This window comes from Musca domestica, unplaced genomic scaffold, assembly GCF_030504385.1.
Source record: "Musca domestica strain aabys unplaced genomic scaffold, Musca_domestica.polishedcontigs.V.1.1 10, whole genome shotgun sequence".
Classification (NCBI taxonomy): domain Eukaryota; kingdom Metazoa; phylum Arthropoda; class Insecta; order Diptera; family Muscidae; genus Musca; species Musca domestica.
The window spans coordinates 14,317,196-14,332,786 of NW_026712115.1; the positions used below are offsets into that span (position 1 = coordinate 14,317,196).

General features: G+C 36.7%; 1 long non-coding RNA gene across 3 annotated transcripts in view; it reads right to left on the minus strand.

Moving 5' to 3' along the window:
- LOC131804329 (uncharacterized) overlaps positions 1-15,303 on the minus strand; it is a 46,765-nt gene extending 31,462 nt beyond the window's left edge. The window contains exons 1-2 of one of the 3 annotated variants that reach the window (XR_009343079.1): positions 11,388-15,303; positions 9,691-11,292 (exon numbers count right to left, since the gene is read on the minus strand). This is a non-coding gene — a long non-coding RNA (uncharacterized LOC131804329). Of the gene's footprint in view, positions 1-9,690 lie in introns of all 3 variants that reach the window. The other 2 variants (XR_009343080.1, XR_009343078.1) reach the window with 2 other exon arrangements.
- Positions 15,304-15,591: the final 288 nt, after the last annotated feature.

The following is a 15,591-nucleotide window of genomic DNA, read 5'->3' on the forward strand; positions in this document are numbered from 1 at the left end:
TCTAATTGCTAAAGTGTCTTCTTTTCTTACGGATAATTCTTCGTTAATGTGTATGGGTTTAATATTGTAGATTATGTTCCCTCGTCATACCCAATTGGTTTTCATGCCTTTTGGGATATTATATTTGAATCCTGCTTGTACGAATTGAATGACATTTTAAATATTAAAGACAGATTATTGGATTTAGTCTTCTCTCCTTGGTTCAACATTTCGATATCCAGATGCTCTCCCTTTGTACTTCCTGATGAAAGCTATCATCCCACGCTGATGATAAATCTCGAATTGAGAGCCTCTTCTACTAATATAATACTATATGGCGATATTGACTCCAGTGTCTCAACATTCTATGATCAACTTAAATCTGCTTTATCTTATTCGGTACCTACTATTAAGCAAATTATAGACCCGCTCCCGCTTGGTTTACGCCTTTTAAAAAGAAGATTATTTAAAAAATTTAAGAAATCGAATAAGGCATTGAATTATTCAAAGTATTTTTCTGCAAGGTATAAATACAACTCTGAAAATTCCAAATGTTATTCTCAACATTTAATAAGATGAGACAGAACTTGTTGCATAATCCCAAAAAATTTTTTCAAATTTGTAAATTCTAAAAGGAAATCGCAAAAATTTCCAAGTCATATGAAAATTGGTAGTATTGAATCTAGTGATAACTTAGATGTTGCTAATTTATCTGCCGTCTTTTTTCAATCATCTTATACGTCGAACACTTTTAACGGTATTTATAGCTACAATATCGATAAATTGAACTATTTTCCTAGTATTATCTTAACAGAAGATGACGTTTTTTCTGGGTTAAGAACATTACGTTCTTCGTTCTCCCCTGGTCCTGATAGCATTCCAACGTATATACTAAAATCTTGTGTTAGCGAACTTTACGTGCCGCTCACTAAAATTTTTATTATTCCCTAATAAAAGGTTATTTTCCATGTTACTGGAGGTTGAGCTTTGTCATTCCTCTTCATAAATCAGGAAATAGGTGTTCAGTCGATAATTATAGATGTATCGCTAAATTAAGTGCTATTCCCAAACTCTTCGAACTTTTAGTTTTAGGATATCACATTACCTAAAAACTATAATTTCACCCTCTCAACATGGATTCATGAAAGGTAGATCTACAATCACTAATCTCTTAGAATTTGTTTGTCATGTACATAACGGTTTTGTTAGTAAACAGTAAAAAGCTTTTGATACGGTAGTGCACAAGCTTTTGCTCCTTAAACTAGTTTTAGATTGTGGCACCCAAAATGGTATTTTTAATAATACATCTTCGAAATTTTTTTATGTTGCTTTTGGTTACCGCAGGGAAGTAACTTTGGTCCACTACTATTTGTTCTTAATCTGAACGATTTTCCGAAAATTACTCGTTTTTCTAATGAACGCTGATCTGATGTACGCTGATACTGTAAAACTCTTTCTTCACATAAACTCACTTAACGATGCAATTTCATTACAATACGATTTAAATTGGTGTAATGCGAATGGTAAGTCTCTTAACCTAAAAAAATGCAAAAAATTGTCGCTCTGTCGAAACCAACCATTATTATCTTACTACCATATTGGCTCTTACAAATTGGATAATGTTGAGTCTTTTGTTGATTTGGGCGTAATCTTAGACCCTTAGCTACGGTTTCATTTACACATTCATTCTTGTGTTAATAAAGCTAAATCTTTACTAGAATTCATCAAGCGTTGGTCCAAAGAGTTTAATGATCCTTACGTAACCAAAAGATTGTTTGTTAGTCTAGTTCGTCCAGTATTAGAATATGGTTGTATTTTATGGGGTCCATTTTATAAATATTATTCTGATAAAATTGAATCAGTACAAATTCAGTTTTTAATTTTTGCCTTGCTTAGTTTAAATTGGAACCCCTCTGAACTTCTTCCCCCATACGAGAGTCGTTTAATGTTGATCGATCTTCAATCTCTTGAATATTGAATCTTTATGTTAAGAGCATTATTTATCATTAAATGAATATGTGCATTGATTGTTTCCCCTTTTCTCACGGGTGAAATAAACTGTAATGTTCTTTTTCGTAGAACTCGTAATTTTAAACCGTTGAAATTGTCCATTGCAAGAAGAAATCATGAACTTAACAGCCCAATGAGATCACTTTGTGTAATTTATAACAGCTTAGATAATTCTATCTATCGTTTAATGTTGATCGATCTTCAATCTCTTGAAAAAAGACGTTTTATGTTAAGAGCATTATTTATCATTAAATTAATACGTGGATTGATTGATTCCCCTTTTCTCACTGGTGAAATAAACTATAATGTTCCTTTTCGTAGAACTCGTAATTTTTAACCGTTGAAATTGTCCATTGCAAAAAGAAATTATGAACTTAACAGCTCAATGAGATCACTTTGTGTAATTTATAACAGCTTATATAAATCTATTTGCTAAAATAGTCCCTTGAACACAATAAAAAAAATGTAATTTATGTCGTGAAATGTCTATGTTAATGTTATGTTATCTAATATGTTTGTTTTTCTTAACTCTATAAGCTGTATTTAAGGTTTGTTTTAAATCATCAAGCTGTTTGATCATCTGGCGTTTGATCTACAATCCCCTATGCGGAAAAGTAGATGTGGTCAATGAGTAGCGCTTTTAGATTGTTGCTTTGTAAATTTATGTTTACTAAGTTGTGTATAACTTTAAAAATTACTTTTGTATTTTATTCACTGGGACTTTGGTGTGCACGCGCTCTCTACGTTATAGGGAGGTTGCCCCCTCGGTCGGCAGGGGCGGGTGTGAGAGGCGTGGGACCGAACGCAAAAAAAATATATATATTTTAAATTTTTTTTTTCACAGATCACTCAGTCTTTTGTTTGCAGGCAGGTCAAGTTCGAAGATGGGCTATATCGGTCCACGATATCGTACCATATAACGTATTTCGTATTTAAAGTTCGTGATGGGAACCACAACCTATGGCAAAAAAAATCATATGCAGGTCCACGTCTCCTTACAGCCCCCATATAACGGTACCTCCCGATATTCGTTATTTTCATCATTTTAGCGACATTATTTACCGGAATTTTTCAAATTTCGTAATGGGTACTACAGCCTATGACAAACATTTTATGCAGGTCCACATAATTCACTGAAACTGTTCTGTTCTCATATTACACAATATTTCATAAGCACGTCTTCGTATGCTCCCCATATTATACAGCGGTACCTCCCGATAACGGTTGTTAATTAAGTGGTAGTTTTCGGATTTTTTTTTAATTTTCAAGCTCCTTCCAAATTGTGGTCTTATTTTAATTTTTTTTTAAATCTTTAAGATTTGCCCCAGTGGTCTGTTTTGTGCCCCTTGTGGTCTTTTATTATTAGTAGTATTATTATTTTATTTATTTTTTCAATCTTTTAAATTTCCTTTGTGACCTTTTTTATTTCCCTATGGCCGCTGAATATTATTATCGAAGGACTAATGTTTATTTGAAAAAGAAAGAACAACCTTTACGCTCGGATGTAGTTTAGATTCTAATTTTATTTCTTAATAACTACTTGCATAAATCTAACTTAACCTACTACAATACAATAATGTTTTTTTTTTCAAACAAATTCGCAATATAAACATATCTTTGTTAATAGTAGCTCTGCTAAGTACGCGTAGTAGATAAGGACTAGCTTGAACAAACAATTCTATATATATATATATATATATATATATATATATATATATATATATATATATATATATATATATATATATATATATATATATATATATTTAAAAAAATCAATTGTTGTTTGTTGGTAATGGAATCAGTTGAAAACGACTGGACCGATTTCCATAATTTTTTGTAAAAACTTTAGTCATTCCCCGAGTTAGATTTTTAAAGAAAAAAATATAGACCACGCCCACTTTTGCGCCCACAATTTTGATTTATCTAAAATCCTTATATTTCCCAATATAGAGGAGATATCGGTTTGAAAATTATTGCACGAGATACTGTTGACTTTTCATCCTAAGTATTTATTTGGGGCTGAGGAACTGTCGTTGTCAGTACTTTTTAATCTATATCTATCTTATATATATAAAAGAAATTTGTGTTAGTTACTACGCTTATAACTTAAGAACCGCTGGACTGATTTTAACGATTCATACAAATTCGGAATTGTCTCCTCTCCGAAAAGGATAATATCCAAAAAAATTGCGTAAAAATGTGATATATTAACATTTTCATTTTGACTTTTGAAATGTACAATAGTAATGTTTTATTTTGCATGATTTTTTTATACCCTCCACCATACTATGGAGGGTATATTAACTTTGTCATTCCGTTTGTAACTCCTCGAAATACTCATGTCAGACCCAACAAAGTGTATATATTCTTGATCAGCGTAAAATTCTAAGTCGATTTAGCGATGTCCGTCTGTCTGTCTGTCTGTCCGTCTGTCTGTCTGTCTGTCTGTCTGTCTGTCTGTCCGTCTGTGTGTCTGTTGTAATCACGCTATCTTTCGAATAAATTGAGATAGATGACTAAAATTTTGCACACATGTTTATTTTTCCAGTAGGCAGGTTAAGTTCGTAAATGGGCCATGTAGGTCCACGTTTTCATATAGCTCCCATATAACGGTACCTCCGGATATTCGGTATTTTGATGATTTTAACGACGTTATTCACCGGAATTGTTTCAAAATTGGTATTTGAAGTTCCAAATGGATACTACACCCTAAGATAGAAAATTGTCTGTGCAAGTCTATGTCTTCGTATAGCCCCCATATAACGGTACCTCCCGATATTCGGTATTTTGATGATTTTAGCGACATTTTTCACGGGAATTGTTTCAAATCTGGTATTTGAAGTTCCAAATGGATACTACACCCTAAGACAGAAAATTGTCTTTGCAGGTCCACGTCTTCGTATAGCCCCAATATAACGGTACTTCCCTATATTCGGTATTTTGATGATTTTAGCGACATTATTCACTGGAATTGTTTCAAATTTGGTATTTGAAGTTCCAAATGGATACTACACCCTAAGACAGAAAATTGTTTGTGCAGGTCCACGTCTTCGTATAGCCCCCATATAACGGCACCTCGCTATATTCGGTATTTTGATGATAGCGACATTATTAACCGGAATTGTTTAAAATTTGGTATTTGAAGTTCGTTATGGGAACTACAGTCTGTGACAGAAAATTGTCGGTGCGGGTCCAGTTTCGAATTTGAATATGGTAATGGCTTATGACAAACAATGCATATGTATGTCCACGTCGTATAGACCCCAATATAACGGCTATATTCGGTATTTTTAAAATTTTAACAGAATTTGTTAAGGATTTTATTTTTTGAAAATTTCCAAATTCGTTGTAAATGGTGGAGGGTATTAAAAGTTCGGCCCGGCCGAACTTACTGCTTTTTAACTTGTCCATTTTGACTTACTTTTTTCTAATGTACATTTGTAGTGTTTTTTATATTTTATTTTTGAATTTGAATATTAATACCAATTTATTTAATGACTTGATTTCTTGAGAAATGAAATTGATGGCGAGTTACATGGAAGTGTAGTACCGAATTATGTTGTGGCGAAACGGAATAGATGATGTCGAAATAATTTAATGGAATCGAATTTTAAAATAGAAGTACATTCTATTGACAAGCTATATAAGGATCTTTAAACATTTGCTGTAAAAAATCAGCGAACAAGTTGAAGATTTTTTCAATTTGTTATTCTTCTTTTGTCAATTTTTTTCAATTTGTATTATTATATTGAATTCAGTGGAGTTTTTGTGAACAAAATAAAAAATAATTTTTCACTATATACAATTTTTCACCAAAAAAATGAAATAAGTGCTAAATACGATGTTAACTGACATCTACCTTTCAACTCCAGGGCCTACATCGTGGTTCAGCTGGAAGATGCGAACACATTTAAACAAACAAAAATGACCGAATAAGACTAATGGGGCTCATTTCAAAGCGTGGAACTACTTCTTTCCTGTCACAATAATGCGTCCAATGTACATTCAGAAAAATACCAAATATAAAGGGTGGAAAATAGTAGAGCGAATGGGACTCTTAGTAAGAAAAGGATTTCTATCCTTCCAGAAATTCTTCCCAAACATTCAAGATACCTTAAATCGCTTTTGCAGGTCATGATATCGATCATAACTCACGGATAAGGGTACAACCCGATTTCATATTTATATAACCATCGTATGATTTAAGCTATTTTTGGTGTCTTGGTCACTTTTTTAATATTTTGGCCATTATTTGGCATCTTTGTTTCTAAGAAGGTAGAGAACCTTTTCGCATAAAATTTTAAGTTTTCAGAGTAGGGCCCATTTTGGTCTTGACCACATTCATTAATTGATTTGGCTAAAAATTGTATTTATGTCACCCTGGGGTAGGGAACCATCTTACAGATAATTGCACATAGGAATTTATTTAAGTAAACTCCCCACATTGGAGTATCTCCAAGTCCACTTTCACATCTAATTGGTGGTCGGAAAAGAAAATTTTGTTTTCTATTGAATTTGTAACCCCCAAGAGAATATTGGTTGGGCCACGTTTTGGTATAACCCTTATATAAATGTATCCCTGATTTCAGCTGTGACCGTGGTCTTGGCCACGTTTTTCAACTGATTTGGCCATTATTTGCTGTTTTTAGGATACTTTGTGAGTAGAGAACCATCTTACAGAAAAATGTCAACATACGTAAATATTTTGGTACAGTCCCCAGGCCCGCCGATCTATAGTGATGTTTACCGATTGACGGACAACAACGCGGGCATTGTTTAATCGTCATTGAATTTTACTATGAACAAGAACATAGACTTTTTGGGAACTGCGCAATTTGAGGTGCTATGGTAATGGGTGTAAAAGCGTAATTAACTTTGACTATTCAGAAATTATTTTGCCCTCCTTCCATAGTTATTTATTTCTATTTAGTCGAATAAATATTTATATTAAAATTTGTTCACCTTTATGAGCTAGATTTGTGAAATATTATGCTATGCAAAATTTGCATTAAAGACTAAAACTACGGGCCGGCAACGCGGACCGGGCCAGCTAGTCTATATATATAAAAGAAAGTTGTGTTAGTTACCACGCTTATAACTTAAGAACCGCTGAACTGATTTTAAAGATTCATAAAAATTCGAAATTGTCTCCTATCCGAAAAGGATAATATCCAAAAAAATTACGTAAAAATGTGATATTTTAACATTTTCATTTTGACTTTTGAAATGTACAATAGTAATGTTTTATTTTGCATGATTTTTTTTTTTCATTTTGACTTACTTTTTTTCTAATGTACATTTGTAGTGTTTTTTATATTTTATTTTTGAATTTGAATATTAAACCAATTTTTTTATTTGACCTGATTTCTTGAGAACTGAATTTGATGGCAGGCTACATGGAAGTGTAGTACCGAATTATGTGGTGGCGAAACGGAATAGATGATATCAAAATAATTTAACGCGATCACAACAAAGTTAAAAGATAATTACGTTTTCAAAATCGCTAAAAAATCACGAAAAAGAGATCTCATTGCAAAAATTCTCAAATCGGGAAAATATCGAAAGAAATCAATGGAATTGAATTTTAAAATAAAAGTACATTCTATTGAAAAACTTTGTAAGGATCTTTAAACAGTTGCTGTAAAAAATCAGCGAACAAGTTGAAGATTTTTTCAATTTGTTATTCTCCTTTTGTCAATTTTTTTCAATTTGTATTATCATATTGAATTCAGTGGATTTTTTGTGAACAAAATAAAGAATAATTTTTCACTATATACAATTTTTCACCAAAAAATGAAATAAGTGTGAAATACCATATTAACTGACATCTACCTTTCAACTCCAGGGCCTACATCGTGGTTCAGCTGGAAGATGCGAACACATTTAAACAAACAAAAATAACCGAACAAGACTAATAGGACTCATTTCAAAGCGTGAACCTACTTCTTTCATGTGGCAATAATCCGTCCAATGAGAGCTCAAAATGCAAACTTTTTTGGGAGTACAATCAGTAAAATACCAAATATAAAGGGTGCAAAATAGTAAAGCGAATGAGACTTTTAGTAAGAAAAGTATTTCTATCCTTCCAGAAATTCTTCCCGAACTTTCAAGATACCTTGAATCGCTTTTGCAGGTCATGATATCGATCATATATGACCATCGTATAATTTAAGCTATTTTTGGGGTCTTTGCCACTTTCTTCTATTTTTGGCCCTTATTTGGCATCTTTGTTTCTAAGGGGGTAGAGAACCTCTTCGCATAAAATTTGCGGAGTAGGGCCTATATTGGTCTTGAACACATTCATCAATTGATTTGGCAAAAAAATTATATTTATGGTACCCTGGGGTAGGGAACCATCATACAGATAATTGCCACATAGGAATTTATTTAAGTAAAGTCCCCACATTGGAGTATTCTTAAGTCCACTTTCACATCTAATGTGTGGTCAGAAAAGAAAATTTTGTATTCTTTTGAATTTGTAACCCCCAAGAACGTAAGTTTGAGATGTACATCTATAATTAATTGTGAAAACATGAACAAATTACAGATATAAGAAAGTAGCACGGGACCGAATATTTGTTGAATCGTCATTGAATTATACAATGATGAAAAATATGGACTTTATCGGGTCTCCAATTTACAATTTAAATGACAAATAAAATTAGTTCCCATTTTACGGTAATGGGTGTAAAATAGTAATTATATTTGACTATTCTGAAATCAGTCTGCCCTCAATATATATCTATATATATAAAAATCAATTGTTGTTTGTTGGTAACGGAATCAGTTGAAAACGACTGGACCGATTTGCATAATTTTTTGTAAAAACTTTCGTCATACCCCGGGTTAGATTTTTAAAGAAAAAAATATAGACCACGCCCACTTTTGCGCCCACAATTTTGATTTATCTAAAATCCTTATATTTCCCAATATAGAGGAGATATCGGTTTGAAAATTGCACAAGATACTGTTGACTTTCCATCCCCCTCTAAGTATTTATTTGGGGCTGAGGAACTGTCGTTGTCAGTACTTTTTAATCTATATCTATCTTATATATATAAAAGAAATTTGTGTTAGTTACTACGCTTATAACTTAAGAACCGCTGGACTGATTTTAACGATTCATACAAATTCGGAATTGTCTCCTCTCCGAAAAGGATAATTTCCAAAAAAATGTAATATATTAACATTTGCATTTTGATTTTTGAAATGTACAATAGTAATGTTTTATTTTGCACGATTTTTTCCATTTTGACTTACTTTTTTCTAATGTACATTTGTAGTGTTTTTTATATTTTATTTTTGAATTTGAATATTAAACCAATTTATTTAATTTACTTGATTTCTTGAGAAATGAAATTGATGGCGAGTTACATGGAAGTGTAGTACCGAATTATGTTGTGGCGAAACGGAATAGATGATGTCGAAATAATTTAATGGAATCGAATTTTAAAATAGAAGTACATTCTATTGACAAGCTATATAAGGATCTTTAAACATTTGCTGTAAAAATTCAGCGAACAAGTTGACGATTTTTTCAATTTGTTATTCTTCTTTTGTCAATTTTTTTCAATTTGTATTATTAAATTGAATTCAGTGGAGTTTTTGTGAACAAAATAAAGAATAATTTTTCACTATATACAATTTTTCACCAAAAAAATGAAATAAGTGCGAAATACGATGTTAACTGACATCTACCTTTCAACTCTAGGGCCTACATCGTGGTTCAGCTGTATGACGACGTGTTTTCACTTTGAAGCTGGGGCAGGTTCAGCGGGGGCCAGAGTCGTCACAAAAATTTATTTGTTAGGACATAAAGAGAGAGAGAGCGAAGCAAAAATGTTTTCTTAAAACGTTATAAATTTATTTCCCTACATAACACTAAATACTACACTAAACACAATAAAATCACGTTCAGAACTTTTTACGAAGAACACTAAATCACAAAGTTCAGTCAAAATGTTAGTAAGCGGGTAGCAGTGGCAGCTTGGCACAGCGGCGGCCCGATGAATACGTCAGCGGCGAGTAGTAGTGGCGGCAGCTTGGCACAGCGGCGGCCCGATGGAGAGGCGAACGACGAATAGGGTGGCGGCGGCTTTGGCACAGCGGCGGCCCGATGAATACGCAGGTGACGAATAGTAGTGGCGGCAGCTTTGGCACAGCGGCGGCCCGATGAAGAGGCGAACGACGAATAGTAGTGGCGGCAGCTTGGCACAGCGGCAGCCCGATGGAGAGGCGAACGACGAATAGGGTGGCGGCGGCTTTGGCACAGCGGCGGCCCGATGAATACGCAGGTGACGAATAGTAGTGGCGGCAGCTTTGGCACAGCGGCGGCCCGATGAATACGTCAGCGGCGAGTAGTAGTGGCGGCAGCTTGGCACAGCGGCGGCCCGATGGAGAGGCGAACGACGAATAGGGTGGCGGCGGCTTTGGCACAGCGGCGGCCCGATGAATACGCAGGTGACGAATAGTAGTGGCGGCAGCTTTGGCACAGCGGCGGCCCGATGAATACGTCAGCGGCGAATAGAGTGGCACAGCGGCGGCCCGATGAATACGCGAACGACGAATAGGGTGGCGGCAGCTTTGGCACAGCAGCAGCCCGCTGAGTACGTCAGTCGCCGTCAACGCAGCCCGAAGAATAGGGAGTATTGCTACAGCCCTCACTTGACCCTGCGTTCAGTCGCCGTCAACGCAGCCCGAAGAATAGGGAGTATTGCTACAACCCTCACTTGACCCTGCGTTCAGTCGCCGTCAACGCAGCCCGAAGAATAGGGAGTATTGCTACAACCCTCACTTGACCCTGCGTTCAGTCGCCGTCAACGCAGCCCGAAGAATAGGGAGTATTGCTACAACCCTCACTTGACCCTGCGTTCAGTCGCCGTCAACGCAGCCCGAAGAATAGGGAGTATTGCTACAACCCTCACTTGACCCTGCATTCAGTCGCCGTCAACGCAGCCCGAAGAATAGGGAGTATTGCTACAACCCTCACTTGACCCTGCATTCAGTCCAGTCCAGTCACCACAAATAGTCAAGGCTTATTGTTTGGCTTACTAAGACTCAATTCAACCAAGGTTGCGCGCCTTTTCTTCCTCCCAATCACTCTTGACTTACCAGCCATCAATAGAAGACTGATCTCGATTGTGTGAAATGCGTCTCCTTTTATTCCTTTTTGGCTGGTCAACGATTGTTGTTTTCTCATGACAGCAGCTGATCCCAATCTGACAGTTTTGCGTAGTTCCGCCATTTGCCACCAGGGGTTCCAATGTTGTATTTTAATTATACCTCTTTTTACTAGGGGACCTGTGTGACCGTTAATATTCAAATACATTTAAATAATTCATAGTTGATGTATATAACATAAGTAAGTAAAAATGGTATTTAAAATAATAATGTACCCCAAAAACGAAAGCATGACTTTTGGGCGTTACATGGCCTCTCTTCCTCCCTCTGATTTTTGATTTCCTTGATTTGCTTTCTCTATTGGTATTGGGTTTCAATAGCCAGGAAGCCCTAGGGTGTTATGTAACCTTTTATTTCTCCGACATGGGCACTTTGGTTCGACTATATCTCGGTCGAATATAAAGGTATGTTAGAGACCAATTGCAGAAGTTCGGAGAGATACCTTCACTACCCCGTCTGCTGATATTATTATGCGGTACTGCTTGCCATCTTGTTTAACCATTCGCTTCAGTTTGTGTCCCCTTTTCCAATTGTTTTTAAACTTCTCGATACGGCTTTGTAGGTTTTCGGGATAATTTGGCAGTTCGAGAAATGTGTTATCGTTCCCGGGATTGTCTGTCGAGGACGATGGCGTTGTCTCAGTTGGGATTTCAGTGACTGGCAATTTGAGCGTACTTGGTGTGCTATTATTCTCCTTACTGGGTATAAACACTTCATCGATGGAAGGTTGACTGCTACACAATGTTGGCTGATGAGGTGTCATCGTTTGGCTTGTGGATGATGATGAAGACGACAAGGCTGATGAGGATGACGATGAAGACGACCAGGCTGATGAGGATGACGACGACGATCGGGAAGATAGCGATGTTGATGATAGTTTGACAACGTGTCCCGGCGTTCCTGGTAATGATTTATCTTCCTTCACGTTGGGGGATACATTATTCGTAGCTGTCATTGTATCTATTACTTCTTTTGATGGGGTTTCCTCTCCTATAGCCACGGTACAACGCTCCGTTGATGTGGTTGGCTTACTTAATTTGACGCTTATACCGGCGCAGTGAATGGTCGTGTGGAACTGTTTTAGAAATTCCAATCCCAATATGATGTTTTCCTTGAATTGTGGCATGATGAGAAATGTAACATCTGAGCTTTGGCTTCCAAATGTAACAGGTAACACCGTTGATCTTGTGATGTTTACCGCGGTGCCGTCTGCGAGGATAACATTTGCCTCATATCGTGAATAAGTAAACCTTTTCTTGATCTTTTCAGCAAACTCTCTTTTTATAAAACAGCTAGTGGCACCAGTGTCGACAGTTGCTTTAATAGCTTTCCCCTCTATTAAGACAGTTGCAGTAAGGCGATATTCTTAACATTGCAATGATGTAATATTCTGGTTACTCTTCTTTGCCGGGGGTTCGTCCTGCTGCGTTTCCGTATTGGATGGGCTTTCGTTTAGCACTTGGTCACCTTGATTGGTGCAATACAGGTTATTTCTAGAGTTATCTGCATGTCGATTATAGTTTTGTTGATGTCGCGGCTGTTCTGACCGAGAATTATTTGGTATGCTTTCTAGTTCGTCTGCCAAGGAGATCAATTCCGAAAGTGTGGTAAAGTCTTTACGGCGAATGTACCATTGATAATCCGACTGCGCGTTTCTAAAAATTCGTTCCAATTTTTGTTCTTCGGTCATATTGGTGTGCTGCATAAGATGCTGTATAGAGAGTACATATTCCTTAAACGGCTCCTTATTACGCTGAATCCTTCTCCTAATTTCATCCTCCAATTTATCAAAGTATCTCAGGGGCAAAAGAATTTCAGAAAATCGCTCTTAAATTTGCTCCAGGTAGTCCAGTGTCGATTGTTGTTCCTTAACCAGATTAAAGCTTTACCTCGTAACAACTCTGGCATTACTTTAGTTATTTGATTCAATTCCACGATGTACATTTCAGCCATTTCTTCTACACGTTCTACGAATCCAATAGGGTCCATTCCCTTTTCAAAAGTAATATTCCATTTTCGGATTTGGTCGAGAATTACGATTAACGACGAATTATTGGATGACTTGGGCGGAGAATTTTTTTGAAATCCATATTCGGGGTTTGTTGGCGACAACTTCTGTACTTTTTGACCGTTTGTTACCCCTGTGCTTGGCTCTCCATGTGACCTTTTCCGCGGAAGTGTGGGGAAGGGCGTACTCTGTTTTTATTGGGGATAATACTATTGCTTCTGCTCCACACGGTGTTACGGTTATAAGGGGTTGTTTTGTGACGGCTCGCAATGTCGGCGATTTGGTCGGACTGGTACTTTCATGTCTGTTTTGCAACTCTATAAGCCGTCTGTATACATCGGCTTCATGGTCGTCGTGGAGAAATTTAGCCCATCTTTTTCGGAGATCGTCCACTTTTCCAACTGGATCAAGATTGAATTCAGTAAGATATGTTACCAAGTCTTTTTGTTTTAGCATGTAGGCCCAGGAGACCTTCAACATTGTCTTTTCGTTTGACATTTTTTATTATTCTCACTTGTTTCAGTTTTTTTTTTCGTTTTTTTTTTACTGGGTTTTCATCCGTATTTGTCTAATTATTGTTCACTCATTTATTTATTCTTTCTCTCCTTCATGTCCCTGCTCGGGCGCCATTGTGACGACGTGTTTTCACTTTGAAGCTGGGGCAGGTTCAGCGGGGGCCAGAGTCGTCACAAGAATTTATTTGTTAGGACATAAAGAGAGAGAGAGCGAAGCAAAAATGTTTTCTTAAAACGTTTTAAATTTATTTCCTTACATAACACTAAATACTACACTAAACACAATAAAATCACGTTCAGAACTTTTTACGAAGAACACTAAATCACAAAGTTCAGTCGAAATGTTAAATGAATACGCAGGTGACGAATATGACGAATAGTAGTGCGGCAGCTTTGGCACAGCGGCGGCCCGATGAATACGTCAGCGGCGAGTAGTAGTGGCGGCAGCTTGGCACAGCGGCGGCCCGATGAATACGCAGGTGACGAATAGTAGTGGCGGCAGCTTTGGTACAACGGCGGCCCGATGAATACGTCAGCGGCGAGTAGTAGTGGCGGCAGCTTGGCACAGCGGCGGCCCGATGGAGAGGCGAACGACGAATAGGGTGGCGGCAGCTTTGGCACAGCAGCAGCCCGCTGAGTACGTCAGTCGCCGTCAACGCAGCCCGAAGAATAGGGAGTATTGCTACAGCCCTCACTTGACCCTGCGTTCAGTCGCCGTCAACGCAGCCCCAAGAATAGGGAGTATTGCTACAACCCTCACTTGACCCTGCGTTCAGTCCAGTCCAGTCACCACAAATAGTCAAGGCTTATTGTTTGGCTTACTAAGACTCAATTCAACCAAGGTTGCGCGCCTTTTCTTCCTCCCAATAACTCTTGACTTACCAACCATCAACAGAAGACTGATCTCGATTGTGTTTCGTTTCGTTTTTGCCTAAGGCCATATTTATTGATAAAATACTTAAAATCTAAACAGCATAACTTACTGCTAAATTAGGAATAAAATAAACATATGGCTATTCGCTATCTACTACAAATATATTAAAACGCTGCAGAATTCTGCCAGCGGCAATTATACAAATAATTAAATACAAAATTCAAAATTCAGAAAACCCCAAAAAAATCAATGTAAAAAAGGGCAGTCTCGATTGTGTGAAATGCGTCTCCTTTTATACCTTTTTGGCTGGTCGACGATTGTTGTTTTCTCATGACAGCAGCTGATCCCAATCTGACAGTTTTGCGTAGTTCCGTCATTTGCCACCAGGGGTTCCAATGTTGTATTTTAATTATACCTCTTTTTACTAGGGGACCTGTGTGACCGTTAATATTCAAATACATTTAAATAATTCATAGTTGATGTATATAACATATGTAAGTAAAAATGGTATTTAAAATAATAATGTACCCCAAAAACGAAAGCATGACTTTTGGGCGTTACAGCTGGAAGATGCGAACACATTTAAACAAACAAAAATGACCGAATAAGACCAATGGGGCTCATTTCAAAGCGTGGAACTACTACTTTCCTGTCACAATAATCCGTCCAATGTACATTCAGAAAAATACCAAATATAAAGGGTGGAAAATAGTAGAGCGAATGGGGCTCTTAGTAAGAAAAGGATTTCTATCCTTCCAGAAATTCTTCCCAAACATTCAAGATACCTTAAATCGCTTTTGCAGGTCATGATATCGATCATAACTCACGGATAAGGGTACAACCCGATTTCATATTTATATAACCATCGTATGATTTAAGCTATTTTTGGTGTCTTGGTCACTTTTTTAATATTTTGGCCATTATTTGGCATCTTTGTTTCTTCGCATAAAATTTGAAATTTTCAGAGTAGGGCCCATTTTGGTCTTGACCACATTCATTAATTGATTTGGCTAAAAATTGTA